General features: G+C 38.4%; 1 non-coding gene across 1 annotated transcript; it reads left to right on the top strand.

The window, feature by feature from the left end:
* The first annotated feature begins 616 nt into the window (after positions 1 to 616).
* Positions 617 to 723, top strand: LOC138072106 (U6 spliceosomal RNA). The gene has a single exon (XR_011144254.1). It is a non-coding gene; the product is annotated as a U6 spliceosomal RNA (small nuclear RNA).
* Positions 724 to 8,579: the final 7,856 nt, after the last annotated feature.

The raw sequence follows: 8,579 nt of genomic DNA, 5'->3' as shown, positions 1-8,579 counted from the left end.
TAGATCCTGTGCTTCACAACAAGAGAAGCCAGAACTAGAGAAAACCCCATGCAGGGACAAAGACCCAGCACAGCCAAAAAAAAGACCTTGTTAAAAAAATCAAGATAATGCAAGAGGTATTTAGGGAATAGTGCTAGAAAATGTATATGCCTCACATTCAATTATAATAATTGTATTTTTAATGTATTAACTTTTGTATTCTTGACTCAGCTCCTAAATTATAAAGACCTTGAAACTATAAAAACCTTGATAAACCATGGTTTCTTTTTTATGTTACATTTAAGCTCTAGCACAATGAACAAAATAAACTTTCAATATATACTTTTACCAAGAAAAAGAAAAGAGAATTGATAATGTCTCAAATGAATGAATCAAGAAACAATAATATGCATATAATATTATTTGGAAATATCATGGTGAATACAGTCAAGATTTGTTTAAATATTTTGAAAGTGGTTGTCTTTTGAAAATGAAAACAGCACCTCAAATCACGTATTTTAAAAAACCCAACAAATGAAGCCTTGTTTTGAATGAAATTTATAAACTCTTAAATATATTCACTATTATAGTCCCCTTGGTTCTTCTGACTCCTCTTGTTTTCAAAAAATATTTTTGAGTGCTCGCTTCGGCAGCACATATACTAAAATTGGAACGATACAGAGAAGATTAGCATGGCCCCTGCGCAAGGATGACACGCAAATTCGTGAAGTGTTCCATATTTTTAGCAGTCCCACTGCTGGGCATACACACCGAGGAAACCAGAATTGAAAGAGACACATGTACCCCAATGTTCATCGCAGCACTGTTTATAATAGCCAGGACATGGAAACAACCTAGATGTCCATCAGCAGATGAATGGATAAGAAAGCTTTGGTACATATACACAATGGAGTATTACTCAGCTGTTAAAAAGAATACATTTGAATCAGTTCTGTTGAGATGGATGAAACTGGAGCCGATTATACAGAGTGAAGTAAGCCAGAAAGAAAAACACCAATACAGTATACTAACACATATATATAGAATTTAGAAAGATGGCAATGACGACCCTGTATGCAGGACAGCAAAGAAGACACAGATGTGTATAACGGACTTTTGGACTCAGAGGGAGAGGGAGAGGGTGGGATGATTTGGGAGAATGGCATTGTAACATGTATACTATCATGTAAGAATTGAATCGCCAGTCTATGTCTGACGCAGGATGCAGCATGCTTGGGGCTGGTGCACGGTGATGACCCAGAGAGATGTTATGGGGAGGGAGGTGGGAGGGGGGTTCATGTTTGGGAACGCATGTACACCCGTGGTGGATTCATGTCAATGTATGGCAAAACCAATACAGTATTGTAAAGTAAAATAAAGTAAAAAAAAAACATTTTTTTTAATATATATTTTTGAGTCTTTTGCTTAAAGTATATTTTACCTGGTTTCTATTTCTTTTCTGTTTTCAAAATGCAAGCAACTTTTCAAATATATGTTATCAAACTTTTTAAAGTTAATTTTTACTGGAGTATAGTTTATTAATAGTGTTGCATTAGTTTCTACTGTACAGCAAAACTTATACGTATATGCACTTTTTTTAGAGTCCATTCCTATATAGGAGTCCATTTCTATATAGGCCATTTTGAAATGAGTTTACTCTTTAAAAACTCTTAATAATTTTCTTTTGTTTTTTCCATTATGTCTTATTTAATTTAAATTTATTTTTAATCGGACAATAATTACTTTACAATATTGTGCTGGTGTCTGCCATATATCAATATGAACCAGTCACAGGTACACATATGTCCCCTCCCTCTTGAACCTCCCTCCCAGTCCCACCCCATCCCATCCAATTTAGGTTGTCACAGAATACTGGATTTGAGCTCCCTGCATCACACAGCAAATTCATGGATCTCAAAACTACTCCTGAAGAGGTTTACGGGAGAAATCTTAAATTGTACCCGGGTATATCTGGTTAACTTCTGTCTGGGAGTTCCTTACTCCCTTTATCTCTTCCTGAAAACAATTTTTTAAAAGTAAATGGCCAAAGTCATATCCCCAAAGTTTCCATGTCTTATGGTCTTATATTCAAAACATTCTAAATCATTTAAAACATTAAAAAGAGTCCAAGTGTCCATCAGTAAGAGCTTGGTTAAATTATGGTGCACCTACCCAATGTTAAATTTCAAATTCAGCTACTTCCTTTCATCATCTTTCTAAAATAACAACAAGAATACAATTAGTGAGAGATAAGTAGTGTACTCAATTTTTCATCATTTTTCAAATTGATTAGAGTAAAAATGTTTGACCTAAATACAAAAAGGACAGTGGATAAATTAAGGAGTAATGGCAACTAATTAACCAAAATTTATATATATATTTTTGTTGTTTTCAGTTGCCTAATTCTACTTGTGATTAGACCAATAATCAAATTTACTTTTATTCCCTGAGAAGACACCAAATGATCATGGAACATATGAATAACAGAGATGCAAGTGTGAGATTAAACTGGCTGGTGACTGATCCATGAAGTAAAAAATTTACATGCTGAAAATTAATAATCAATTTTCTATGAAATGCATCTTCAGTTCCTCGGCAAGTTAGAGTTACCATATGACCTAGCAATTCTCCTCGTAGAGAAACGAAAGCATACGTCCTCATAGAAACCTGTACCTTAATGTTCATAGCAGCATTATTCATAATAGCCAAAAAAGTAGAAACTATACAATGTTCACAACAGATGAACAGATGAACAAGAAGTGGTATATCCATACACTGGAGATATTACTCAGCCATAAAAAGAATGAAGTACTAATACATGCTACAATCTAGATGAACCTCAAAAACATTATGTGCAATGAAAGAAAACAATGTTTCCATTGACATAACATACCCAGAATAGCCAATCAGTAGAGACAAAGCAGATTGGTATTTGCTTGGGGGTGGGGGATAGGGAAATGGGAAACTACTGCTTAATCAGTACAGGTTTTCCTTTTTGGGATGATGAAAATTTTCTAAAATTAGGTGGTGGTGATGGTTGTACAAGCCTATGAATATAGTAAAAATCACTGGATTGTATGTATTAAATGAGTGAATTATATGTATTAGGAAGTTATATGAATAAAACTGTCAACAAAAAAAGAAAGGAGCAATTAGGACAGATAAGGGGAGGGTAGCAGGTCTCCCTGGCAGATTCAGGTAAACACAGCTGGTTGTGAAAACCTTCGGGTTTCTGTTCTCAGACCCTTGGGTTTTGGAAGGAGCCACAGCTGTGGTTTGCCAAGCACCTGAAAGGCTCCAATCAGTCACAGGCCTAGAGAAACATCATGAGCTGAGAGAAGCAGGATTCTTGATCTGCATGGCAGTCAGCCGGATCTCCAGCCACCCATACCTATGGGTGAATGAAATCACCTATATGGCAGGGAACACCAACCACTTGGTGCTGGGAAATGGAAGTCAGAGGCCCAAGCAAGCATGGTACCACTTGGAAGAAGAGCACAGCAGGTGGGTGGGAAGCCAGCTTTCCCCTGGGATGCCCATGGAATACATGAGGAGACTGTCAACAGCCAGTTCTGATAGAGATCAATATATGCTAACTACAAAATCATTCCAAAAAAGGAAATAAGATACATGAACATTTTATCCTATCTTAAAACCTGTACACTTGCTCACCAATCTATTGATTTAAGGCCAATGTATTTTTTCCCGCGAACATGAATATGCTAATGGATTTTTCTCCTTATCCTTCTTGTTTAAATAGCACATTTATGCAGCATCTGATTTCCAGTGTCTGTTTATTCAAAACAAATAAAGGACTTAGAGATATGAGTAGTGAAATCTGAGAGCAGAATATTTCTAGATTTTCATATGTTTCCCTATCTTTGCTGATATCTCAACCACAACTAAACTGACAATGATATTTTAGCTATTTGAGTCTTTTAACAGTTTCTATAATCATTAAACTTATCTTTTATAAAATGTTTTTATAGCCATATCTATTCAATTTATGTAATATTTAGTTATAAATACAATAACTAGTGTTATTAGGGGTCAGGGGACTGCTTTGGTCTGAATGTGTCCCTCCAAAATTCATATATGGACATTCTTACCCCTAAGGTGATGATATTCAGAGGTGACTATGTCATGAGGTTGGAACCCTCTTGAATGAAATTAGTGCTCTTATACAAGGAGCTCTCAATCCAGTATTCTGGCCTAGAGAATTCCATGGACTGTATAGTCCACGGGGTCAGGTCGCAAAGAGTTGAACACAACTGAGTGACTTTCACTCACAAGGAGCTCCAGAGAGCTCACTCACCCCTTTCACCATGTAAGGATACAGTGAGAAGCTGCTGCTGCTGCTGCTGCTGCTAAGTCACGTCAGTCATGCCCAACTCTGTGCGACCCCATAGACAGCGGGCTAGCAGTCTGCAACCTAGAAAAGGGCCTTCAATAGAATGAGACTGTTCTGGCTCATTCACATTGGACTTCTAACTTCCAGAAGTGTGAGGAAAAATTCATTGTTTATAAGCCACCCAGTCTGTGATATTTTGTTATAGCAGCCTGAATGGTCCAAAAGAGGGACAGACTGAACTGACTTGTGGAAGGTATACCACCCCAGTGGGCGAGGTGGGAGTGCTCAGGGCTGACCGGTGAGAAGCCTTCCACAGGCAGGTGACTCCTGTAGGCAGGCAACTCAGGCATTAGTGAGCACATCCACAGAGACTGGAAAGTATCTGTGAGTTCAGCTAGTCAGATTAGTGGAGGTTGTCTAAGAGGCCTTTTGTTGTACCCAGTTCACCTCTTGGCCACAGTCAATCTTAATAGAGCCCTGCTCCTGAGTGATTGGACCCCACTCTGAAGGTTGTTTTGAACCTTGATTTTATCTGTCATTCTAGGTCTGAGGTGTGACATGCTGGCTTTCAGATGCTCCCAATGATCCCCATCTCCTGGCATTCACACCTTGTGTAATTGTCTCCCTTGAAGTGTGGTCTGAAACTTGCTTTTAACTAGTAGAATGTGGCAGGGGCTATGGGTGTCACTTCCATGATTATGTTATGTAAAATGGTAACCTCTGTCTTGCTAAGCAGACTCTCTGTTGCTGTCTCAGTACTTTGGTGAAGCAGGCAGCCATATTAGGGAAACCTAGGTGACAAGAAAATGAGGTGAGTGTCTGGCCAGCAGACAGCCAGGAACTGAGTCCCTCAGTCCAACAGAGACCACAAATAAATAAACCCTGACAGCAAACTGTGAGATTTTAGAAATGGATCCTTCCCCAGTTGAGTCTCAGAAGAGGCCCCAGCACAAGTCAACACTGATTGCGCCTTGTGAGAGACCTTGAGGCGAAGGACTCAGCTAAACCAAGCCTGGATTTCTGGAACTGTGAGATAATAAATATATGTGTTGTTTTAATTTAAGCTGCCTTTTTTTTTTTTTTTTTTTGGTGAGGGGGCCTACTCTACACGGCATATAGGATCTTAGTTCACCGACCATGGATTGAACCCCTGCCCCCTGCTAGACTGCCAGGGAAGTCCTTTAAGTTGCTTTTGAAAAATGTAGAATTAGGGCTTCCCTGGTGGTCCAGTGGTGAAGATCTGTCTAGCAATGCAAAGGACACTGGTTCTATCCCTAGTCTGGGAAGATCTCACGTGCTATGAGGCAACTAAGCCCATGTGCCACAAGTACTGAAGTCTGTGCGCCTAGAGCCTGTGCTCCACAACGAGGACTCACTGCAATGAGAAGCCCATGAGCTACAAGTAGAGAAAGCCTGCTTGCAGCAATGAAGACCCAGTGCAGCCAACGATAAAACAAAGAAAGAATACAGGATTAAATACCAATACTGCCTTGTTGAGAATATTTGATTTTACATTTTCCTCAAGGAGATTAATATTGTTATAGATACCAGTAAACAAACACGACATGGCAAATATTTCTTTCAAAATAGTTTTTAGAAACTGAAGCATTTATTGGTGAAATGATATGCTGTCTAGGATTTGCTTTAAAATTGTCCTGTAGGAGTTGGGTGAGGAAGAATGGAGGAAATATATTTGACACAAGTTGGGCTATGTGCTAGTAATTATTGAAGCTGAATGATGTATCTGTGGGGGTTCATTATATTATTGCCTACTTTTCTGTATGTTTGAAATTTTCCATAATAAAACCAAAACAATTTCTATAATGTCACACTGTGTTCAGCAAAGGTAACAATAGTTAAACAACTAGTATTTCAGAAGCTATTATAATCTATGTATAAACACTGTACAAAGTAATGGGAATATTGTGATTCAAAGTAGGTGGTATGGATACTTTTATACTTGATTTGAGATATTGTTTTTCAAATACTATATATACATGCAAGTTATGACATTGTTAATTATTCAGTTTTGGAGAGGGAGGGGTTGCCAGACTATAGCTTTCTAAATGTATATTGGTTATTTAAGCTCTATGTAAGCATTGCCATAGTAATTGGCAATGACTTTGTATAGAAAATTTAATTAGAAAATTTTAAGCAGAAAAAGTTACAAATATATTGACTGTAATATAGGTTGACTCTCTCCCTATATGTGTGTATTTTTCTTTTCATATACATATATAGTAGCATAAATAAAACTGAAATCATACATAAAAATGAAAAAGTTCCTATGTAAAGTTCTATGAAACTTGGGGAAAGCCTAGAGTGAAAAAAAGCAGTTCACTTGTTCTCTTGGAACCAGAACATTTACTAGAATGGGAACAAATGAGGCCTTCTATTTAGCAATAAACATCTTTTTTAAATAGCCTTTTAAAAATATTTCATTCAGTCATTTAGTCATTCAACAAATATTATTGAATATCTGTACTGTGATAATCAAGGAGCTCATGTTTTGATAGGAAAGAAAGAGGAAATTACTTAAAGTCCAGCCTTCAGTGAGAAAGTGACACTTTTGGGCAAGGCCTCAAGGAAAGGACTTTTAAAAATTATTTTATTTATTTATGGTTATGCTGGGTCTTGTTGCTATGGGCAAGCTTTCTCTACTTGCAGCGAGCAGAGGCTACTATTTGTTGCAGTGTGCAGCTTCTCATTGTGGTGACCTCTTCTATTGCAGAGCACAGGCTCCCGACACACAGGCTTCAGTAATTACGGCACTTGGGCTCAGGAGTTGTGGCCCACAGGCTATCGATTGTGGGCTCAGTAGATGTGGTGCATGGGCCCAGCCACTCCACTGCACATGGAATCCTCCCACACCAGGGCTCAAACCCATCTTCCCTGCACTGGCAGGCTGACTCCTATGCACTGTACCACCATGAAAGTCCAGAAAGGACTTCTTGACAGTGGCTTGAAATTATCTTTCAGGGAGGGACTGATTGGTCAGAAAATAATATTAATGGAAATGAAAGCATGTACCACAGTCATTTACAAAGCTTCTTATGTACATGATCACATAGGATCCTCATACGATAGAAAGAAGGATTGTCTACCTAAACAAGAGCTTACTTGCATGAACATGATCATAAAGCCACCAGGTAAATACTGCTAACAATTTGTGCCTGTTACAAGGAAGCCAATGACTATTGTCTCAGACCATGCAGGACCCATCTGATGGGAAATTCTCAGCCCATTGGTAATGGCATATTCAAACTAAAGGATTTCACAACCTGTTGGTCTACTAATGTAGCTATATCATGAAAATAAAATATGGGTTTATTATTTAATCTAATTGTCCAGATAATTATTCATTTCTGATTACATTTTCTGTCTCCTCTAAAAGTGGGCACAACTTTTCCCATTCACTCACTAATTGAGCAAATATTTATTGAGTGCCAAGCTCTGTGTTGGGTTTCCGAGGTGGCTCAGAATTAAAGAATATGCCTGCAGTGCAGGAGACTTTTGATCCCTGGGTCAGGAAGATCCCTTCAAGAAGGAAGTGGCAACTCACTCCAGCATTATTGCGTAGAAAATCCCATGGACAGAGAGTATAGTGGGCTATAGTCCATAAGAGTTGGACATGACTTAGTGACTAAACAACAACAAACAAAGCTCTGTATTAGGCACTATTGGATATCCATATTAAGTCAAACATGGATCTTCACATGAAAGGATATTAAATACCCCAATACAGGAAAAATGCTGGATAAGACTATTCAGTGCATCACCTTAATTTAGGAGACTGAAAGAAGTGGAAGTAGTTCAGAGAAAGGGAAAAAACCCTATGAATCCCAGTTAATGTGGACTTTTTTTGCATGTGGAGATTTATAATACACCTTAGAGTTTACAAAGTGATATCATATGTGTATTGCTTCCTTTAATCTTCCCATAACAACCCCACAAGAGAGGTATTTCCATAAAGAATCAGCAATGTAGAACTTTGTCTGGTGTCACACAGTGAGTCAGGACTCAGATCCTTCTCGTCTTCTCTGTGATAGACACAAAGAAGTCCACCTCGAGGAAGGAAATGCCGCCTAGCTGTGGGGAGTTCAGTCAGCAAACAGCCTCCAGCTGTCAGCTCCTTCCACAGCTACAGAGAGTTACCTCACAGCAAGATCGCACCTTTTCTGAGACAGCCTGCATCTGTTCACTCAGAGAGGTAGGATTATAAAGGTGTAGCTATTTTGGCTTGATAACA

This window comes from Capricornis sumatraensis, chromosome X (assembly GCF_032405125.1).
Source record: "Capricornis sumatraensis isolate serow.1 chromosome X, serow.2, whole genome shotgun sequence".
In the NCBI taxonomy this organism is placed as follows: Eukaryota; Metazoa; Chordata; class Mammalia; order Artiodactyla; family Bovidae; genus Capricornis; species Capricornis sumatraensis.
Note: the sequence above shows the minus strand (reverse complement) of the source record. Positions and strands in the feature narration are given on the sequence as shown.